Source organism: Pongo pygmaeus, chromosome 21 (assembly GCF_028885625.2).
Source record: "Pongo pygmaeus isolate AG05252 chromosome 21, NHGRI_mPonPyg2-v2.0_pri, whole genome shotgun sequence".
NCBI lineage: Eukaryota > Metazoa > Chordata > Mammalia > Primates > Hominidae > Pongo > Pongo pygmaeus.
In genome coordinates, this window is record NC_072394.2 from 60,794,503 (window position 1) to 60,818,799 (window position 24,297).

Sequence of the window (24,297 nt, forward strand, 5' to 3'; positions counted from 1 at the left end):
ACACATCAAAAGAGAAAAATCATTCTATGATATGAAAAATACATAAACTTCCAGTTTCAGCTCTGTCACATAAACAGCTTGGTAGTTGTCACTCCCATCCATACAACAACAACAACAAAAAGCTGGACAAACTGAAAACCAATGACTTTTCATGGACCCATCAGAGAACTGAGTTTTCAAAGTAAACTACCACCCCAAAATCTGGAGAGACAGATGAACCTAGAGAGTAACAGCCGAGCTCCACTTACCCAGAACAGAAGCTGCTGGAGCCATAACTAGTAGAATAGTTACAGGGCAATTTTGACAAATTGCTAACAGGTGAGTACAGACCAGCTCTCAGTGAGAAACTCCCGGGGCTGCAATCTTAGGGGGACTCCACAATTTCAAGGGCTTTGCCTCCAGGAATCCCCAAGTTCTTATTGAGGAGATTCTAGAAAGAGCCTCTCCTGGCTCTGACAAGGAGAGGAAGAGTAATTATTATTTAAAAAAAAAAAAAAAAAAAAAAACCACCAGAGCCTTCTCCATAACCAAAGCCCATTCCCCAGGGGAAAGACTGTCCAGCCTTATCCCAGCTTGGGGAAGGGCATTTTCTCACTGCAGCCCCCTCTAGCTTTCCTGTCTCACCTACAGGTGGGAGAAACAGTTGTGCAGGTCACAGGCCAGACACAGGACCCCCTGGAAGACTGAGATTTAATCTGAAGATTATATAGAACACTCCCCTTTTCCCACAATTTACTACCTCACCAACAGTGCTCCAGTATAACAGCTGAAAGGGCTCCAAGAAGCAGTACTCGCTCTGAGGAGGGCTTGGAGAAGTTCCAAGCCAACGGTGGGGAAAAAATAAAGACCTAAAGAAATTTGAAATCTCTGGCACCTACAGATATAGCAAACATTAAACACAGACCAACTCTAAGTAAAATTAACATAAATCCTCACACTAATGGCCTACTTAGCTCAATTCCTGCTACCTGATACACCATGTCTGGTTTCAACAAAAAATTTAAAAGGACACCCAAAAGGAAGAAAGAAAAAACACACAGCCTGAAGAGACACGGCAAACATCAGAATCAGACTCATATATGACACAGATGTTGAAATTATCAGACAGGGAGTTTCAAATAACTATGATTAATACGTTAAGAACTCTGTTGGGAAAAAGTAGAAAACATGCAAAAACAGATTGATAATGTAACCAGAGAAATAAAAATTCTAAGAAATAATCAAAAGGAAATGCTAACATTTCTAACAGAAATGAAGACTGCCTTAGATGCACTCATCTGTAGACTGGACATGGCTGTGGAGAGAATTAGTGAGCGAACACCAAAAAGTTACATCTAGGCATATCATATGCAAACTGCAGAAAACCAAAGATAAAGAGAAAATTTTGAAAGAAGGCAGAGGTGGGGGAAACCTTACCTCTAGAGAAAGAAGGATAGAATTGTAAGCAGACTTCTCATCAGAAACTATGCAAGCAAGAATAGTTGAGTGAAATATTTGAAGTGTTGAATGGGGAAAAGACAACTTAGAATTCTATATCCAGCTAAAGTATCCTTCAAAAGTGAAGGCGAAATAAAGACTTTCATAAATAAAAACTGAGGGAATGTGTTGCTCTCAGACCTGCTCTGCAAGAAATTTTCTTCAGTCAGAAGAAAAATGACAGATGTCAGAAAGCTGGATCTACATTTTTAAAAAATCGTCAGAGAAGACAAATGAAAATAAAATCTTTTATTTTTCTTATTCTTCATTAATCTAAACAATAACAGATTGTTTAAAGTAATAATAACATCTTAGTCTGTCTAGGCTACCATGACAAAATACCACAAACTGGGTGTCTTAAACAACAGAAATTTATTTTCTTGCAGTTCTGGAGACTTGAAAGCCCAGCATCAAGTTCCAGCTGACTCATTTTCTGGTAAGGACTCTTCTTGTTCTTACTAGGAAATGCCAGAAGCAGGAAGCTTCTTGTCCTCACATGGCCTGACCTTGGTGCATTCACGTGGAGAGAAAGAAAGGAGAGGAGCTTTCTGGAATTTCTTCTTGTAAGGACACCAGTCCTATCAGATCAGAGACCCATCTTTATGACCTTATTTAAGCTGAATTGCCTCCTTCTAGGCCCTACCTACCTACAAACACAATCACAATGGCGGTTAGGGTTCCAACATATGAATTTGAGGGGACACAATTCAATGGCAAATAACAACATTGTGTTGGGGGATTATAGCATATGGATAAGTGAAATGAATGAAAACAATGCCACAAGAGATAGGAGGAAGGAATTAGGAATATTCTGATATGAAATAGCTGCATTACACATGAAGTGTAAAGGTATTATTTTAAGATGGGCTTAAATTAGTTAAAACTGTATATAGCAAACTCTACGGCAACCAGTAAAAACTTTTTTTAAAGGAGCATAGTTAATACACTAAGTGAGGAGATAAAATGGAATCATATGAAAGGCTAAATTAAAACCAGAGAGGCAGAAAACATTGTTTCTGGCAACAAATAGAAAGCAGTTACAAACATGGTTGATATTAATCAATGTATATATCAATAAGCACTTTAAATGTGAATGGTCTAATTACACCAATTAAAAGGCAGAGATTGTCAGAACGAATAAAAAACAAGACTCAACTACACATTGTCTATTGGAAACAAAGTTTAAATATAAAGACTGATAAGTTAAGAGTAAGGAAGTAGAGAAAAATACACCATGCAAACCAAGAAAGCCGGAGCAGCTGTAATAATTTTAGACAAAGTAGACTTCAGAAGATGGAAAATTATCAGGGATTAAAAATGAATATTATATAATCATACAGGATTATATAATAGCAACAGAGCTTCAAAATACGTGAGTCAAAAACAGATAGAAGTGAAAGTAGTCACAGACAAATCCACTATTATAGCTAGAGATTTCAACACTGTCATGTCAGTTATTGATAGCTCAAGCAGGAGGAAAATCAATAATGATGTAGTTGACATAAATAGCACTATCAGTCAACTTGATCTGATTGACATATACAGAATACTCCACCCAACAAAAGCCAAATACACATTCTTCTCAAGCTTACATGGAACATGCACCAAGATAGAAAATATTCTTGCCCATAACACACCTTAAAAAACTTAAAAGAACATAAATCATGCAAAATATGCTTCCACAATGGAATTAAACTGCAAATCCATACTAGAAAGATAGCTTGAAAATTCTCCGAATGTTTGGAACACGTGTCAAAGAAGTCTCAAGATAAATTAAGAAATATTTTGAACTAAGTGAAAATGAAAGTACAACCTATCTAAATTTGTGAGATGCAGCAAAGGTAGTGCTTAGAGGAAAATTTATAGCATTACATGTATACTTTAGAAAAGAAAAAGGATTTGAAATTGATAACCCAAGCTTACATCATAGGAAATCATAGGAAGAATTTAAGTAATTTAGGCCTAAAGCAAGCAGAAGAAAAGAAATAACAAAAATTAGGGCAAAAGTCTATGAAAATTTAAACAGAAAAGCAATAGAGAAAAGCAGTGAAACCAAAAGCTGGTTCTTTGAAAAGATGAACAAAATTGATAAATTTCTAGCCTAGCTAATCAAGAAAAAAGAGAGAGACACACACACACACAAACTGCCAACATTAGAAATGAAACAAGGGTCGTCACTACTGACCCCATGGACATTGAAAAGATATTAAAGGAATACTACAAACAACTCTATGTCAATGCCCCTCATTTTAATCATTTAGATGAAATAACCAATTGATGGAAAGACATGGACTACCAAAATTCCCACAAGTAGAAGGAGACAAGCTAAATAGCCCAATATCTATCTAATTAATTGAATCAATAGTTAATAACCTTCTTAAAATGTAATCACCAGGAGCAGATGACTTTACCAATGAATCTTACCAAACATTTAAGGAAGAAAAAATAAAAATTCTCTGTGCTCTCATTTAGAAAACAGAATCATCATGCCCGTAATCCCAGTGCTTTGGAAAGCCAAGGTGGGAGGACTGCTTGAAGCCAGAAGTTTAAGACAGCCTGGGTAACAAAGGGAGACCCCATCTGTACCAAAAAAAAAAAAAGTTTTCAATTTAAAAAAATAGAGTAGAAATCAGAGAAAACCCTTCTTGACTCCTTCTATGAGTCCAGAATTACCCTGACATCAAAACCACAGAAAGATATTACAAAAAGGAAAGATTCAGACGAATCTATCTGATGAATATAGATTAAAATCTTCAATAAAAGTGTCTTTGTTCACAAATGGCATAATTATTGATGTATAAAAATTCCAAAAACTGTGCACAAACATTAGAAAATTGAATCCAACAATGTATTTTTAAATTATGCACCAGGTCCAAGTGGAATTTATTCCAGATATTCAAGGCTGGTTCAACACTCAAATATCAATTAATGTAATCCACCACCATGACTGACAAAGGGGGAACAATTATGTGATAATATCAAATGATCCAGAAAAGCATTTGACAATATCCAATGTCCATGATAAAGTTTCTCAGCAAACTAAGAACAGAGGAAAACTTTGTCAACTTAATAAAAAACAGGCTGGGCGTGGTGGCTCATGCCCGTAATCCCACTGCTTTGGGAGGCTGAGGCAAGAGGAACCCTTGAGGCTTGGAATTCAAGACCACCTTCAGCAACATAGCATGACCCCATCTCTATAAAAAGTAAAAAAAACAGTTAGCGGGGTGTGGTAGCACAGGCCTGTAGTCCTACCTACTCAGGAGGCTGAGGCAGGAAGGTCACTTTGAGCCCAGAAGCTTGAGGTTACGGTGAGCTATGATTTTGCCACTGTACTCCAGGCTGGGCAATAGAGTCAGACCCTATCTCAGAAAAGAAGAAGAAGAAGAAAGAAGAGTAAAGAGAAGAAGAAGGAGGAGGAGGAGGAAGAAAGAAAGAAGAAGAACATTTACAAAAACCTACACCTAATAGTATACTTAATGAAGAGAAACAGATGCTTTTCCCTTAAGGTTGGCAATAAGACTGAGATGTCCCCTCTCACCACTCTTATTCACCTTTGTGCCAGAAGTCCTAGGTAGAGCAATAAGACAGGAAAAGGGAATAAAAGATATACCGATTGGGAAGGAAGAAATAAAACTGACTTTGTTCATGGATGACATGATTGTCTATGTAGAAAATACAAAAACATGGTTGGATGCAGTGGTTCACACCTGTAATCCCAGCACTTTGGGAGGCTGATGCACGTGGATCACGAGGTCAGGAGATTGAGACCATCCTGGCCAACATGGTGAAACCCCCTCTCTTCTAAAAATACAAAAATTAGCTGGGTGTGGTGGCCTGTGCCTGTAATCCCAGCACACTCAGGAGGCCGAGGCAGGAGAATCGCTTGAACCAGGGAGTCAGAGGTTGCAGTGAGTCGATATAGTGCCACTGCACTTCAGCCTGGGGACAGAGCGAGACTCTGTCTCAAAAAAAAAAAAAAAGTTTACCAAAAAATGTATAGAATTAATTAGTGATGATATCAAGTTTGCATGATACAATATAAATTATAAAAGCTGTTTCCCTATATGCCAATAATAAAGAGTTGGACTTTGGTAATTAAAAACACACTACCATCTACAATAGCATCAAAAAATCTTTAAAAAGTTAAACTCATAGAGAGTGGAATGATGGCTACCAGCGTCTGGGTGGTGAGGAGGGAGGGAATGGGGATTTGTTAGTCAAAGGGTACAAAGTTTCGGCTAGACAGGAAGAATAAGTTTTGAGATCTACTGCACAGCAGAATGACTATTGTCAATAATAATGTACATCTTATAATAACTTAGGAAGTAGACTTCAAATGTCTTACCTTAAAAGTGATAGGTAAGTGAGGTGATTAATATGTTAATTAGCTTGATTTAATCATTCCACATTGTATCGTATAAATGTATACAATTATAATTTGTCAATTAAAAATAAAATAAATAAAAATGAAAAGATCAGAAGAATTTTTTTAAATAGCACCAAAAAAGTGGAATACTTAGGTATAAGTCAAATAAAATATGTACAGGTCCCGTATGTGGAACTAAAAATCAAACACCTAAGTAAAGGGACAGATAGTCCATATTCATGGATTGAAAGACTCAATATTGTTAAGATGTCAATTCTTCTGAATTTTTTCCTACAGATTCATTGTAACACTAATTTAAAAATCAGGAAGCTATTTTCTGAATATCAACAAACTGACTCTAAAGTTTATGTAGAAGCACAGAAGATCCAAAATAGCCAACTAGACACTAAAGAAGAAGAGCAGACTTCAAGACTTAAAGCTACAGTAATCAAGACAACATGATATTGGCAAAAGAATAGGGACATAAGTCATTCGAACAGAATAGAGAGACCAGAAATAGAGTCACACAAATATAGTCAACTGATCTTCAGCAAAGACACAAAGGCAATTCTAAGGAGAAAGTATAGTCTCTTCAACAAATGGTGCTGGAACAATTGGACATCCATATGCAAAAAAAAAAAAATCTAGACACAAACCTTACATCCTTCACAAAAATTAACTCAAAATGAATCACAGACCTAGCTATAAAATGCACCACTATAAAACTTCTAGAAGATAACATGGAAGAAAATCTAAGTGACATCGGGTTTAGCAATGACTTTTTAGATAAAACACCAAAAGCATAATTCATGAAAGAAAAAATAATAAATTAGACTCTTTGGTCTAATAATAAATTAACCTCATGCCTGTAATCCCAGCACTTTGGGAGGCCGAGGTGGGCAAATCACAAGGTCAGGAGTTCGAGACCAGCCTGACCAACATGGTGTAACCCTGTCTCTACTAAAAATACAAAAATTAGCAGGGCATGGTGGCACTCACCAGCTACTCAGGAGGCTGAGGCAGGAGAATCACTTGAACTCGGGAGGCAGAGGTTGCAGTGAGCCAAGATCGCACCACTGCACTCCAGCCTGGGCGACAGAGTGAGACTCAGTCTCAAAAAAAAAAAAAAAAAAAAGAAATTAAAAACCTCTGCTGAGTGAAAGACATTGTTAAAAGAACCAAAGGCAAGCCACAGACAGGGGGAAGATACTGTAAAACACTTACCTGATAAATGACTTGTATCCAAAACATAGAGTTCTTAAAACAATAAGGAGACAAACCAAATGGGTGAAAGATCTGAAAAGACATCTCACTAACAAAGATATACAGATGGCAAATAAGCATATGAAAAGATGTTCAACATCATATGTCAATAAAGAATTACAAATTAAAACAACGAGATACCGCTATGCACCTATTAGAACGGCTAACATCCAAAACATACTGATAATATTAAATGTTGCTGGGGACATGGGACAACAGGACTCTCACACATTGCTGATGGGCATGTGTAATGGTACAACCATTTTGGAAAATAATTTGGCAGTTTCTCATAAAGGTAAACATAGTCTTGCCATATTATTCAGTAGTCATGCTCCTAGGTATTCACCCATTTGATTTTAAAACATATCCACAAAAAAAAACCTGCACACAAATGTTTACAGCATTCAAATGTTTATATCATTTATATTTATAACTGCCAAAAACCAGAAGTAACCAAGATGTCCCTTGATTGGTGAATGAATAAACAAACTATGAACATTTGTAAAATTGAATATTATTCACTGATTTAAAACATGAACTATCAAGCCATAAAAAGACACAGAGGAACCATTGGTGCATTTAATGAACAAAAAAAAGCAAGTCTTTAAAGGCTACATACTGTGTTATTCCAATTATATGATATTCTGGAAACTGCGAAACTGTAGAGACAATAAAATGATCGGTGGTTGCCCAAGAGTTTGGGACTGGGGAGAGGAATGAAAAAGTAAAGCACAGGGAATTTAGGGGTCAGTAAAATTATCCTGCATGATGCTATAATGAAGGGTAAATAATATACATTTGTCGATACCACAGAACTTTTGAGCACAAAGAGTAAACCTTAATGTGTGGGAATTTTTAAAAATAACTCATTTAGGATGTCAGAAGATTTTTGGAATGAATGTAGGTTGTGACAAGGGAAACTACCTGTATTACAAATGAAATGACCTCACAGAAGGGAGTAGGGAAATAAGGTGCTGACCTGTGTAACACTGGAAGTAAGTGGAATCTGTAAGACTAAATGAACTGTACATAAGCAGTGTATTCTACTTGATAAAGTTGTTTCCCACTGAGGTACAGGTTAGGAATTCTGGTGCTGATATACATGTATTCTGTAATTGAACAATTAGGTAAATGAATGGTGAATGGTGAGATCTCGGTTTCCCATTGTTGGAGTGAGAAGTTATAGTTAATCAAGAAGAGTAAACTAGAATGATCCATGCGGTAATGGATTAAATGTGGAGGCATCAACATGAACTCATGTTTAGCTTAGTATGGATACAGGTGGTTACACACAGAAATATTTATAGAAAAGTGTATACACACACATATATCTCCTTGCTCCATCAGCTGAGATGACCTAGAAGCAATGACAACTCAGTAACAATAAGCAATAATAAGGGAAGGGTGGAGAGAAAATAAACAAGTAAACACACAAAAAGCAATTAATGATATAATTTTTGCATAGAAGTGTGGTAAGGTAATAAAGTGCTGTGCCAAAAGCAACCAGGGATGAAAGGAGTAGGCTGCTCTGACAAGGTGGTCAAGGAAGTCCTCCCTAGGGAGGTGATATTTGAGCAGAGCTCTGCATAAGATGGAGCCAAATGTGGGAAGATCTGGGCAAGGGGAGGGTAGAACATTCTAGGAAGAGAGAATAAGACGTGCAAAGGACCTGAAGCAAGTTCCAGGGCTTTCAATTGAGGATTCAGGGTCAAGTGATTTATTGAAGCTGTGTTGTCAGGAGTTACCAGGAGCAATGGCAGCAAAAGAGAAAAGAGAGAGAGCCATGCTGAGGAGTGATTCCAAGTGAAATCCCAGCACAGTCTGGACCCTCAGGGAGCTCTGGGACATAAATTACAACCTAGAGTTTGTTCTGTCTCTAGGTAAAGGAGTTGGATGTTTGTAGTCATACATCAGTCAGTCATTGGCTATGGGACAGAGTTGAAAACAGAGTTCAAGGCAACTGAAGCAGCTACAACCTACGGATCTAGGCATCAGAAATATGAAAGCTATGCAGATAGAGGCCCCAGTACATACAGTGATGTCTCCTTAGTTGAGGGATAGGCAATAGGCCATCTGAGATCTACCAGGTAGTAGCTGTTATGTGGTTGAGAGTGGAGATCTATCAGAGGTTGAACAGTACTGGAGATGCAGTTCCAGCCCTCCCCAAAGTAGAGAAGTCTTACTAACATCTCGTTAACACACCTGGCATCCAGCTGAGAGACCATGTTATTCTTAAGAGTAAGAATCACACCCTAGAATAGGACCTATTTCAGAACCTGCCTAACAAAGCCCAAAATCAAGTTCTGACAAAAATCTGCAGGGGATCTGCAGTGTTTAGAGGTGAAGTTTTACTAAATTAGAGAGGCTTGAGAAACACCTTAGGCTTTGCACAGACTCATACCAGCAAAGCATAAAACAAAACCTATGAAAAGCTCAAGAAGATTGCCTGCCAAAACAAGGATCAACACTCTTCAGAGGAAGACAACAGAATCCAGAGTCTATACACTATTGTTTCCACAATCTCTAAGATTCAACCAAAAACCACTGGAACCACAAAGAAAGATAAAAATGTAACCCATAGGACAAAAAAAAAAAATAATCTGTCAATAGAAACTGAAATAAGATAGTCTAGATTTTGGACTTAGTAGACAAAACTTTAAAGCAACCTTTATAAATATGTTAAAAGAATTAAAATAAAATATGGTCTTAATAACAAACCAAATAGGCAATCTCAAGAGCAAAATGTAAATTGTAAAAAAGAGCCAAATAGAAATTCTAGAACATAAAACTTCAATAACTCAAATTAAAAATTTCTGGGTATTTAACACCACATTCAACATGACAGAAGAGTTAGTAAATGTGAAGACAGATTAATTTAAAAATTATCTAATCTGAAGAAAAGAGAGAAAAGGGATTGAAGAAAAAAATCAGAGTCTCTGATCTGTGGTACAAGATCACACGGTCTAACATATGTCTATCTGGTGCCCCAGAAGGAGAAAAGAATGAGGCTAGAACAGCAAACATATTTGAATAAATAATGGTTAAAACCTTCCAAAGCTGATAGAAAATATAAACTTATAGATCCAAGAGGCTCTGCAAACCCCAAGCAAGATGAACACAAGGAGAAATTTACTTAGTCACACCACAGTTAAACTTTTGAAAATGAAAGACAGAAACATCTTGAAAGCAATCAAAAGAAAACAGAGACTTGGGGTTTAGGGAAAGAAGGCTTAGAATGACACTGACATCTCATTTGGAAACAATGGAGGCTAGAAAAACAATGGAATGACATCTTTAAAGTGCTAAAACAGAACATCTCTCAGATGTGTCTACCCAAAGATCTACCTGGAGAATTTTTTATCCATCAGCTCCCAACCCCCATTGCTGGAGGTTTCCCCTGGGGTGTTCACTCTCCTGCACATTCAGGCTGCACATGTGTGCTTGATGGGCAGGTTCCCACAAGCATTTGCAGCATCCAAGAATCCCTGGGGCGGAGGCATTAGTTAAAGCTACATGGGACACATTGAGGTTAGATGCTAAGATGGTAAGGTGAGTCAAAATGTTCATGGAATCTATGGCAGGCCCAGCTGAAATTATAGGAGAGGCGGGGCTGGGCTTACTATCAGCCCTGCTTTGCAAAGGTGAAAATGAATACAAAGAGTGGTTAAATCATACGCCAAGACCCCACAGCTGATAAATGCTAGAGCTGAGTTTAAACTCAGGTTGTCTGGCATTTAAGCTCTCAGACAAACCCCCACACTGCCTCTTAAGATGCACTGCACACAGTCATTATCACACAGGTATATACGGCATGCTCAGACCTCTGCGCATACACCCAAGTCCACTGTGTTCACACACACAGACGTTTCACTGCATGTGCACTGCCATGCTATTTCTTTTTTTTTTTTTTGAGACAGAGTCTTCCTCTGTCTCCCAGGCTGGAGCGTACTGGTGCAATCCCAGCTCACTGCAACCTCCGCCTCCCAGGTTCAAGAGATTCTCCTGCCTCAGCCTCCTGAGTAGCTGGGATTACAGGCGCCTGCCACAACATCCAGCTAATTTTTGTATTTTTAGTAGAGATGGGGTTTTGCCATGTTGGCCAGGCTGGTCTCGAACTCCTGACCTCAGTTGATCCGCCCACCTTGGCCTCCCAAAGTGCTGGGATTACAGGTGTGCACCACCACACCTGGCCTGCCACACTGTTTCTACAGACACACATTCGTGTACACACACACACACACACAAAGCCAGGGACATGTGCATGTCCGTATTCAAGTCATGCATGAATATAGCAAAAGCATTTTCATTAGGGAAACAGTCCAGATTTTTCCTGGCTCTGAAGACAATGTAATTGGGCTTGCCACAGGTGGAAGATGGGAGCTAGTCTGCCCGCAGGCAGAAGGCCTCCCCACTCCCTCTTCCTCCCAGCTTGATGTGGTTAGCTAATCACTGCCAAGGACGTTATTCACTTCCCTCAGGGGCGGCCCCTCACACAGACCTCTCCTTTGTCTCACTCACCCCTGGAAATCTGCCCACCTCCACTCTCAGCCTCACATGTGCTTTCCTGAGATCTCCAGCTCTGTCTGTCACCAGCACAGTGGGGATGAAATTCATTATTCTAAATTCTCGAGTCTCAGCCACGCTCTGGCAGCTGGACGGGTGGGAAGGGAAATGCCTTACTGCTGGCTTCATTGTTTCACGGAACTTGGTCATGGTCTCAGAGGTGCAGCCTCTTTTTTCCTATTGGCTCCACCAAAAAAGGGGCCTCCAGAGGCAGCCCATGTGAGCTGGACAAGTGACTGCTCCCAAAATTCCAAAGCCCTCCTTTTCCCAATTCTTTGTGAGCTATAGCATGAAGATGGGGATTTTGTCATGCATTTATTCAATGAACATATCTGAGCATCTACTGTGTACCAGGCACTGGGGTTCTAGCAGGGTCCATTTATGTTCTTTCACTCCCAGTACCAAGCCCAGTGCTTGGCATATGGTAGGTGCTTAATTTACATTTGTTGGATGGATGGATGGATTGATGACAGATAGATGAATGTATGAATGTGCAGATGGATGGATGGATGGGTAGGTGGGGAGGTGGGTGGATGGATGTGTGGAATAAGCTCTACACAGAAGGGTGTAGGCTTATAAAGAAGATATAGTTGCCATCTCAAAGGTGTCCATCCTCTAGGAAGACTTTGCTTATGCCACCCTATACTCTAGTTACACAAGCGGTAGGAGCAAGGGATGGGAGTAGGAAGAGAGAGTTAGGGAGGCAGGTGTTACATCTGGCTGGGGCATTTCAGGCAGAACATTGGGGGAAACCCTTCCCAACCACCTCAAGCCCAGCAGGAGGAGCAGTGCCCATCCCGACACTTCATGAAAATAACCAGCCCAAGCGTCCTTATTAGGGGTGACCACAGGGCCTCAGGGGCCCCTGGGGTGGGACCTGTCATCATCTGGTTAGGCCAAGGTGCCTTCAGAACAGCAGTCCTTCAAGGTGTCCACCAAGGCAGTGGGTCCACTGTGCTTTAGCAGGTCACGGCAGGTGGACACACTTCAGAGTGCCCACTTCATCAGGCCACCCCACTGCAGCATCCTCAGCCCACTGGGCTTCAGCCTCCACATGCCGCCTTTCAGCTCATGCACCCCTCTTCCATGTGGGCCCCTCCTTCCCCACCCGCACACGTCCTCAGCAGGTACACACCAAATCAGGTGCTGTCAGTGCCTAGACCTGCCTAATCAGATCTAGTTCCAGGCCACCCTGGACACAGAAAGCCAGGCCAGATCCACTGCCTTAAAATCGAGTCTTATTTGTAGTAACTGGAACACTGAGGCAGGTGGGTGCCTCCCAGGACCCTCCCGTGTCCCCGTAGAATGGCTGGAGGCCGAGTGTCCCCATACATGGATGGCGCAGCCACATTCAGCTGAGGATTGGAACCTGCTCAAAATGTTTGTTTCCTGTTTAATCGGTGGGAATAAAAAGTCATGGATTCCAACCAAAATACATTCCACTCCTTCAGCCCTGGTTTGTCAAAATTGCTTCTCTCCGAAGCTCCAACTTCAGGGCTGTGGGAGCCTGTGGTTGACTGGCAAGCTGATCGCGCACAATATCGGATCAGAATCACCCCATTGGCCTCCACCTGACAACCTTGGAAAGAAATTCAAGGTAAGGACAAGTGAGTCTAAAAGTGCAGCTCTTCCTCCCAATCCCTCTCAAAACTCAAGTTTTGACTTCCGAGCTGTGAATAAGGATCTTATTGAGCCAAAGTTCCTTAAGGTTTTTTGCTGCACCCACAGGGGATCGTGTGCAGGCTTAGAAGGTTGCCATGGAACTTCAGCAGCCAACCACGAGGAAGGGAGGGGGAGCTGCCACCCACACAGAGGCCCTCACTTCTGGCTGGGGGCCTGCCTGGCCCTCCGCAGCCCTTTCCAGCGCTCTCCTCTCATATGGCCCAGTTCAGGCCTGCACCACCAGCTGCAGACAGCCTGGCCTCCCGGGGTCCCACCCACCACTCACTCACCTCCATCTCAGAACAGCCCGTCTTGGCGCCACCCCACCCTGTACCCTGCTCCCCTGTTGCCTCCATGACCACATCTTTCCTTTCCTACAACACACAGAGCACCCCTAGGGCAGGGACTAAGATCTTTCTCCTCTCCCTTTGGAGGTAACTCACAAATGCGCCTTGAATTTCTAAGCCGATTCCCTGAGGGCTTGTGCCGCATGTATAAATCTGCAGCCAAAATGCCAGTGCCCCCAAACTGTCAGCTTCTTTTTTTTCCCCCTTAAAGCAAACTAATCTTCCTCTGAGCTCCTGTCTTCAGGAAATCAGACTGCCACCCTTGTCAGGGATGTCCTGGGATCGACGGGAGTAAGGAGCCAGGAAAGCTGGCGTCTAAGGTACAGTTCAACCAGCTAGCTGTGGGTCCTCAGGCAAGTAAGTTCACCTCTCTGAGCCTGAGTGTCCTGGTGTATAAAGTAGGAATGATTGTACACGTACGCACACACATGCCTGAGATACTGGGTTACAGTGCTTTGTAGTTTGAGGCAGAGGCTAAGTATGAGCTATTGTGCTAATAATTGCAACAGAAAACTGAAAAGTATTTTCACATTTCTGCTTTGGGTTGTGTCTCCTCTGTATTCCCTTTCCCTCTATACGTTTTCTTCTGAAGCTCAATTCCACAATCAGTTACCAGAAGTGGCAAGGCTGCAGGAGCTGTAATCCCAGCTAAGAAGTGGCTGGCCCATGGCTCTGAGTGACGGCTTCACAAACCTCACCGCATTCCATTCTATAACAGTCTTTGAGCTGCGAGCCAGGGCTCTCACCATCCCCACTTGACAGCTGAGCATACTGAGGTTCAGACGGATGAAAGGACGCGCTCAGGATGCGCCACTGCTAAGCCGCAGTTGAAATCGACACAGGTCCAGAACGCAGGAGGGAGGAGCGGCACAGAAAGAAACAGGAGCTGCCTTCAGGTTCAAAGCACGATATTTTTGCTTTTGTTTTTAGACCTCCTGCAAAATGAACAAAACTCATCCAGAACAATGTCCACAGGCCCCTGATGTCTCCCCAGGCCTCACTGAAGCAGGGAAGGGTGAGCATCTCAGTCCACTTCCCCTGAGAATCCAAATTCCTGTTTCTTTTCTTTTTTCTTTGTCTTTACTTATTCCAAATATGTTCAAAATGGAACTATAAAATTCCATATTTTATCCAAATCAGTAATTTTTAAAATTCTATCTTAGAAGAGCTTCTAAACATTTCCAAAGGCCTTTCAAACTTTCTCCCTGAAAGGCTTTGTACCAGGCAACCAAATCCTTCCGGACTTGTTGAACGCAGAGAGTGAGAGAGCCAGTGAGTGGTGCTGGTGTTGTCTCTTTGCTTCCTCCTTCCTCCTCCCCCCACCGGCCCCCACCAATCTGTCCGGTGGATGCTGAGTGATCATTTTGCGGACAGCTTGGAACTTGGCTTCTCCAGGGGAAGCTGGTATGAGAAAATGAGAATCTCATTCAGATGGGCTTGCAGTTTTTATTCCCCTAGTGAATTATTTTCTTATTTCCATCCCCCTTGATTCCTTTGCAAAAAACTGCAGCCTTTCCTCCCTTCTTTGCCTTAGTTGAATTAACTTAATTAGGGCACTTGCTTTTGACAACGCTGGGAGATTTTTAGATACTGAACTGTCCTCAGGAGACCACAGGAAGGCTGACGCACTGTCTGCAATTATCAAGCTAATCACTCAGAACACACTCGTTTGTTTTATGTATTTATATCTTGGGATATAAACCTTCATTTCCATTTTTCTTTCGTTCTGCTGTGTGTGCCAGGCAGAGTGAGGCACTGTGGGCAAGAGAAGAGCCCTGCCCTTATGGAGAGCAGCTGGCCAGACAGATATTAAACTCATGATAACACACAGAAACATGTAATTACAGGGAGTGAAGAATGCAACAAAGAAATAATACTTTGAAATATCGCCTTCTCTTTCTGGAGTTCTTTGGAATACAGCCAGTCAGAGCATAGCACTAAGACCAAGAGTAAGCAATGCCTTTTGAAATATTCTGTTTGAAATCAGAGCCCTTCCCCACTGCAGTCAATTGCGGGCACAAATATTCCTTTTGTTCACAGACCACATCCTGTGTTCCCCAAGGCCCCACCCTGAGCCGATCCCAGGATGACCTAGAAGAGGCATGTTTTACTGAAGTCGTTTCTAAAACTTACACTAAAGCTACAATACCTGAATGCACGGTAAGGACACACATTTTCAAGTTTCTCTTTGGGTCACAGGTGTGCTGCTTTCTACATCAATTTGTCAGGAAGACAAATCTTTTAGTGTAGGGAAGAAAAGCAGCAAGATGAAAAAGAAAAAAAAAAAGATATTTCAAGATCAGATTCTTCATCCTACTTTTCTGACTTGCCAGAAACTAACGACATCTTTCCTAGCAGTGACTGGCAACCACTCCGAAAACTTCACCAAATTATTACTCCTTTATTTTTTTGAAAAAAACAGGCAAGTGTATTTAGTTGTCATTGGTTACAACCAAATTTCTCTAAATATTTCAGTACATCTCAAAATACTATATTGATAAGTTCAAGTCATAAAAAACTGCATTAGGAGTTTGGAAAATTTAGTAGTAGGATTATGCATGTTTTTCTTCCATTTGAGTTCTCCTCTGAATGCATGTTTATTTAAAGAAAAATTGTGGTATTTGGAAGATTGAAGACTGACTTTTAAACTGTGCTGACTTCAAGAAGACCTGCTTTCGGCCAGGCACAGTGGCTCATGCCTGTAATCCCAGCACCTTGGGAGGCTGAGGAGGGAGGATTGCTTGAGCCCAGGAGTTCAAGACAGGCCTAGGTAACACAGCAAGAAAAATGTTGAAATTAGCTGAGTATGGTGGGTCATGCCTGCAGTCCCAGCTACTTGGAAAGCTGAGACAGGAGAATGGCTTGAGCCAGGGAGGTGGAGGCTGCAGTGAGCTATGATCATGCCCCTGCACTCCAGACTGGGTAACAGAGTGAGACCCCATCTCAAAAAAAAAAAAAGAAGACCTGCTTTTTTCTCCTTCTATCCAGTGCCATCGAATTAGCTGTTCTTGGAAAGGAGGGCACATCCCAAACTGGGGGTCACAAGGTGATTTGGGAGGTACATGTAGCATCAAAACCACAGATACACACGCTGACAGAACCATTCCTTTTTAGCCCTTTGCTTGGCCCAGGAGAGTCCCCAGTGGGGACTAGTCAGTTTTCAGCCAGTGCTGCCACCACCCTTTTTAATAGAGAGAGTGAGCAGCTACGGCATCAAACTGGAATTTCATAACATCAGCTTTCATTATTTTTATGACCATTGCCTTCCACATAGGTCGAATGGCACTGGTTTTTCACTTACGGTCATGACTTGAAGCTTCCTTTTTAAAATAACTGTATGTTTTCAAAAGTGTGTAAATGTAAAAGAAAGGATTAAGTAAATAATGGCACAGATATGGCAGGTGAGATGCAAATGGCAGGTTTGGGGAAAAGGGCAATCGATAAAAATAAAGGCAGCTTGGCTCTCCCGCTCTCCCAACGCTGCAGCTCAGAGGAAAACTAAAATTAATTCCTTTTGCAGCACGATGGAGAAAAAAAGCATCCAGAAGGAAATTCATCAAACCATTAAAAGTGATCTCCCCCAGGGAAGGGGCTTGCAGGCAGGGGGAACACATTCACATTTCGCTTTAAACACATCTGGATTATGTGAATTTTTGTATTGCATAGAAGTTAACCCTTTGTCTGACATCTTGGTTATAAATGTTTTTCTTGCAATACCTTTTGTTTATTGCCTTTGTGATCTCTTGGGCAGGCAAAACTTCTCAACTTCATAAAATAAAAAATAAAAAAATTCCATCGTTTCTTTATAGCTTCTGGGTTTCCAGTCTCAGTGAGGAAGGTCTCCCTGGCCCCTAGATTGTAACTGCAGTATCACACATTTCTTGCAATACTATTATGATTATTGTGTTATTCGTAAGTATTTAATTCCTCTAGAGTTGATTTCTGTATCCATGGACCATTGGTTCCATTTTCATGTTCTCCCATTTGTCAAAGGGTTCATCCATCCTCTTGTCTTGAACATCAGCTCTCTCCATATATACCTTCTGAGTTATATGGGCAGTTACACTTCACTTCCTGCTTCACTAATCTAGTTGCCTGTCACAACACCAATACTGACTTGGTTACAGAACCTTTAGAGCCTGTATTAATACCTGGTTAGGTAAATCCTCCATCACTCTTCTTATTTTTCACATTTCCTAGCTATTCTGAGGGCATCTCTTCTTCCATATGAACTCTAAGATTATATTTTTATTTGAGTATGCATTATTTCAATAATTTAAAAAATAAAATATTTTATTATTAAAAAGGGGGCCAGGTATGGTGGCTTATGCCTGTAACCCCAGCATTTTGGGAGGCCAAGGCAGATGGATCACTTGAGGTCAGGAGTTCGAGACCAGCCTGGCCAACATGACGAAACCCTGTCTCTACTAAAAATACAAAAATTAGCTGGGTGTGGTGGTGAACACCTGTAATTCCAGCTACTCAGGAGGCTGAGGCAAGAGAATCGCTTGAACCTGGGAGGCAGAGGTTGCAGTGAGCCGAGATCACACCACTGCACTCCAGCCTGGGTGACAAGAGCAAAACTCCATGTCAAAAAAAAAAAAAAAAAAAAAAAGTTGGGGGAGGCGGCACCACCAGATGCTGGTGAGGACTGGAGCACCAAGGGCTCTCACTCCTGGTTGGTGGGAATGAAAAATGGTGCAGCCACTTTGGAAGACAGTTTCACAGCTTCTTGCAAAGTTACACATATTCTTTCCATACCACACAGCAATTGTGCCCCTGATATTTACCCAGAGGATTTGTTTAGAGCAGCTTTCATCATAATTGCCAAAGCTTAGAATCCACCAAGATGTCCTTGAGTTGGTGAATGGATGAACTGTAGTACATCCAGGCACTGGAGTATTATTCAGTACTAAGAAAGGAACGAGCTATCAAGACAGGAAAAGATGTGGAGGAAACTGACGGCATGTTACTAAGTGAAAGAAGTCAGTCTGAAAAGCACCCACACTGTATGATTCCAACTCTATGACCACACTAAGGAGGCACAAAAAAAAAGAAAATATGCTCAAAAGACAAAAACATAACTAGGAAGGCGAGTGTCCCGCTCTGGTGGGGGATGTTGATAGTGGGGGAGGCCGTGCCTGTGTGGAGGCAGGGGGTTTATGGAAAATCTCTGCCCTTCTACTCAGTTTGGCTGTGAACTTGAAACTGCTCTTAAAAAAATAAGGTCTTTTTTTAAAGGGAGGGAGGGATCTTTTAAATTGTCTCTTTCTTGTATATCAAAAGCTAAGCTATGCCAGCATCTGAAACAGAAAGTGGCTGAGGGTACCTCTGTCACTTGGACCTCTTCTGCTCACAGCCTCCCTGAACTGGTGGCCAGGGAAGGCAGTGGGAGGAGAGGACCAAGTCTCAAACTCCAGAAGCCCCAACCTCCCTGAGCTCAGCTCCTCTGCCAAGCCCCCTCCGGTAAGCCAGCAGGGAGGCGGTGGGGGCTCTATAGAGTGAGCATTTCTCAGCCAGTTACCTGGCTAGGAGCCCAGCAATTCTTGCTAGAACCCCACGGATGCGGTGCCAGTTTGAATAAGAGTCAGCTCTGGCTGATTCTTGCAGACAAAGTGAGGTGGAGCTCTCTCTTTGAGGGTTCTACTATGCACAGGACTGCAGGTGGGAAATCGCTGTCAGGAAGGACAGAGGGAGGAAAACGTTGACAGCACAGATAAAAGGGGTCAAGTTCACGGGACTTTGACCATGTCCCAGGCATTGTGCTGTGCCTGCACTCCTGTCATCCCCCCATTCTACAGACAACTATTCAGAGAGATTAAGTCTTTCACCCATGACCACCCAGCTTATGGGCGCACTTGGAGCTCACCTGTCAGCTCCAACCCCTTCTCACTGCTCAGTGCAAGAGTAAGGCAACACACTGCCAGCCCCACCCTGTAGTAAAATACTCAGCTCTGAATCTGCACCTCTCGCATGTAGATATTTACAAACAAAAGAACTCAGTGCTCCCAGCCATGAGTGTTGCAAATACATACACAAAAATGACTGAGCCTGATTCATCATTTGAGAAGCAAAGGGGATAATGCTGCATTAACCATGAGAGTTTACGTCTTCCAGCAGACAAAACAAAAAATGAGAGCCACTCTTTCTAAATGTTTTTGTATCCAACCCAGTTCCTTCCAATTCTTTGCCATTGTTTAAAAGATGTTGAAGCTTCCAAGTGCACAGCTCAGGAAAGTTTTCATCATGTCTCATCCTGTGTGTTGCAGCGCAAAGTCCTCGTCCAGAGAAGACAACGGTGAGAAACAAATCCAACATCCTGGGCTGCTTTTCCTTTCCCCACTTTTTAAAAGTTTGGTGTCCAAGTCACTTGACAAACCCAGACCCTAACAATGATATTTTGGGCAGAATTCTGGGATCAAAATATAATTTCAAAAATAATATATTTTCTGACATCCCCCAAGAAAAAAAGTACTGGTTTCTTCCCCCTAAAAGGATTTAGATGGAATAACATCTGTGCTGAGAATATTGTGAATATGTTCAACTGACAGGCAGTCTCTAAGGCACTCCACTCATTAATGTGCTGTGCATAAAATTAAAACTTGAAATATATTTTTAAATCCATTTTGAATTATTTAAGCAATTCTCCTGCAAAGAAACTATTGTGCTGAAATAATATATTTGGAGCAAGGAATATGAAAGCTATTAAAATGTCTTAGACCCCCTGCCTTTCATGGGAGAGGAAGAAGGGGGGAACTGCTCTCTCTGATTTGAAACAGGCTCTGCATAAAATATACCCACCCCACCTCACCACCTCCCAAAAAAAATGTACTCTGAAGTAACACTAAGAGTTTGACTTAAATCCACAGGAGCCAAGGAACACGAAGTTGGGTCTTTATATTTCTCCTGCTTCCACTGTGCATAGCTGAGCTGGGGAGCTGCTCAATGAGGGCTGTGAGGGCCCAGGTATGGTGGGCACCTTCCCTGGGTCTGCAGCATTCACGGCTGTGAGCAAGAAACCCTAAAGGAGGGAGGAAGGGAAGACAAAGACACAAAGATAGGGCCTTGTTTTGCTCCCGCCTTGTCCTGATTTCTGCAAACACTTTCAACACTCAGGACGCCAATCAATTCATGGGTTCTTTGGAGCCCGTTGGCATGAGTGTGTGCTGGGAACAGCAGCCTAACACTTCCCCAACAACCCCCATTCTCTCACTCATTGTCTCATTCATCTGTCTATCAAATATGTGTTGAGTGCCAACCAAGAGCCATTACTGTCCTGGACTCTGAGAGTTCAGTGTTGTGAAAACTCAACTGTGAAAACCTGCTAGGAAGGCACACTGTCAGAAGAGGACAGGGTGGCACAAAGAAATGGGGTGGGCATCTGGCCAGGTCTGGGAATGCTTCCTGGAGGAAGTGACAGCAGAGTTGTATTCTAAGGGAAGAGGAAGAAACGGAGAGTGTACGCCAGGCATAGGGGTGGCAAGTGCAAAGGCGCTGAGGTGGGAATTTGTCTGAAGTGTTTCCTAGATGAGAACGAGGCCAGTGTGGCAGGAGCACAGATTGTGAGCAGGGGCTGAGAGAGTGGAAGGGAGAGTCAAGGTAAATGGGTCAGCCCAGGTAGGGCCTGTGTCCACAATGAGAAGCCTCGTCCTTACCCTAAGAGCAAACACGTTGCCCTCAGCAAGCACAGGCAGCTCACGACTGTCCAGCCCTCTCTGCTGGGTGGAGGGCAGTGCAAGGGGTTGTGCATCCATGCAGGGCTGGGTGGAAGCGGATCAGGTTGGGGAGGGGTATGAACTCGCTACTTCCCACCCCAGTGCCTGTGTCCATGGTTCCCTCTGCCAAGGCCAACATCCTCCTAGTCCCCATCCTTTGTGTCTCAGATACAGCAGCACGTCCCCTTGACCACTCAGCTGTGCCAGGACAGGGCAGATCTTCAAGGAAGCTCTGTGTCCCTCCTTCAGTGCCCATGTGGAACTGGATGCCACCTTCTACCCCACAGGCCGGGAGCCCCTGGAGTCTCAGGCTAGGGCACATAAACCACCATTCCCTCATCACCCCCTGTACCCCATGGGGCCCACCACCCACTGGGGCTGACAGAAAGAAAAATTCGTAACAATGGGACCGTGCTAACTTGCTTGCTGCTGTACATGCATGTGTGACACTCACAAATATTTGTGAATGAATGCATGAATAAATGAAAGGATGAATGAATGAATTTCACTGTGAACTGAACCAAACTGGGCAAAGCACAGAGTTGTGTACCTTTAAAGCTTCCAGAACTGATGACAGCAAGGATGTCTGACACTTCTCTGGTTAGGAAGCTGAGGTTCTAGGAGACTGCCAAGTTGCCAGAGCCACCTGTGATCACCTGACCACACCTGCAGCACCACAAGCACCAAGCGTTCCCTCTCTGGGGCTCAATTCTTCATGCACCTGCTATCACCAACCTCCAGTCTCCAGCACCTCCCACAGGGTCTTGTCCTCTATCGTCCCCACTCCCCTGCCACTAAGACCCTGAAACTCACTGTCACCACTAGCAGCCCATTGAGAGAGAGATTCAGTCACAGCCCAGGAGGGTGCCCAGAAATCCACTGTGAGGTTGCAGCAACGTGATCTGGCAGAAGAGCAAGGAGTGGGAGAGATGGGAGACGCCCTCGTGGGCCAGTGAGGCAGCTGGCTAGGCAGCTTTAGAGGCAGACTCTCTGTGCTCACCAGACCTGGGGTGAACCCTTTATTGCACTGATTTTAAAACACACGTTATTTCACAATTTAACTTCTCTGAGATTGAGATGCAACTCATGATTGATTGATGGATATTGGGTTTAAAGGCCCGAGTGATGACAGACACCTGGATGGCATGGGAGGTTCACTTTCTCCCTCTTTTGTGAGGTTAGCAAGGAGCTAGCTCCACACGACTGAGTTGTCTCCAGGGAAAACAGATTGATACCAGCTGCTGGGCACGAGGCCGCCTGCTCTACAAGGTCACTAATTGTGGATTAGACATCCCTTGGCTTCCATCCCTATGCGTGGGTAGAGCATTACAGGGCAGGATCCTCTGCCTGAGCCCTTTCTGAGGTGCTCCACATCCAGCTGTGCCCAGCCCTGCACACCTCCCATGCAGCAGCAGGAGCTCAGGGATCATGTGTGCCTGGCTACTTCTCCACCAAGTCTGCCTGCAGCAAAGTCAACTTTAAGTGTACTGATATGCAAGCCCCTTTTCCACGCCATGGTATTTTTATGGTACGTAAGGCAATAGTGTTTAATAACCAAAGACATTTTAGATTTCATTATAGGCAGTGATCAGCTGTCCTGGGCCAGTAGCACAGCCATCTTGGGCCTCAGTTTCCTCATCTGCTTTATGGGATAATGTCCACCTTGGATTCATTTTAAAACTCCAGAGTATTGCAGGTGCACGATGCTGGCACATTGTAAGTGCCCAACCAATATTGACGATCCTGGATGAAGAACCCTTGGTTCTTCTTTAACTTGGGCTACAGTGATTAAAATTTGCAATCCTGTATAGAAAAGGCCAATGCCTTTTTCTAGTCTTTCCCAGAATTTTTTTCTGAAATCCCTGTATCCTGGGGAAGCTCTACAGAGAAATAATGTCTGCCATTTTACAAGTAAAATGAATGACATAAGAGAGCCCAGTGCAAATTGAGATGCTTTCTGCACCAGGCTGGGCAGGTTCCTGGGAAGAGTCGCAACATTCCAGGCAGATATTTCTGGGAAGATCCCCAAGGCAGGTGAAATCTCAGAGTCCTGCCTAATTTCCCCTTGGCAACAGTCATGCATTTCTCCCCTAACATCTCCATCTTTCAGTCTTTCTCTCCTTCCTATTTCCAATATTTGTACCTTCAGGGAAGGCCCATTCGTGAAACATAACCCATGCACTTCACACACATGAGGCTTGGTGAGGACGTGGCCCTTTATGCTCGGGAAGACGCTACCACCCTCCCACAGCACAGCTTGGTCTCTGTCCTAAGACGTTCCATGCACCGAGTCGCTGGCTCCTCCCTGAATCCTGAGGTGGGTACCATTATCATGCCCATGTTATGGGGACGACCGAGGTTGAAAGAGGCTAGGGGGCTGGCCTGAGTGCTCGAAGCCAGGGGCTGGCAGGGCTGGGATATGGAGCCAGGTTCGTGAGGCTGAAGGACCCCACCCTGGAGCCATCAAACCATACTCAGCCCCTCCTCCACGCTGCACCCTCAGCTCCTGGCGGAGGTTGGAGTGTATTGAGCCAGGACAGTCCCAGTCATGGAGTTTGTCTAACCATTCACAAGCTGGTCACATCCCTCCCGGAGCCTGTTATGCTGGGCATTTGGTTTGTGTGTTTTGTTTGAGGTCTCCTCCCTCAAGGAAAATTTCCTGGATTTAGAAACCTGGACCAGAGGCCCCTTCTCACTGTGCCCATGAGATTCTGTCCAGGCACTCAGCAGTCTGTACTGTGGGTGTTAGTATCCATGTGTGTGCCTGTGAATTGGTTTGCTAGGGCTGCCCTAACACATTAACACAAACTGAATGGCTCAAAATAACAGAGATTTCTTCCCTCACATTCCTGGGGCTGGAAGTACAAAATCCAGGCATCAGCAGGGCCGTGCTCCCTCCAGAGGC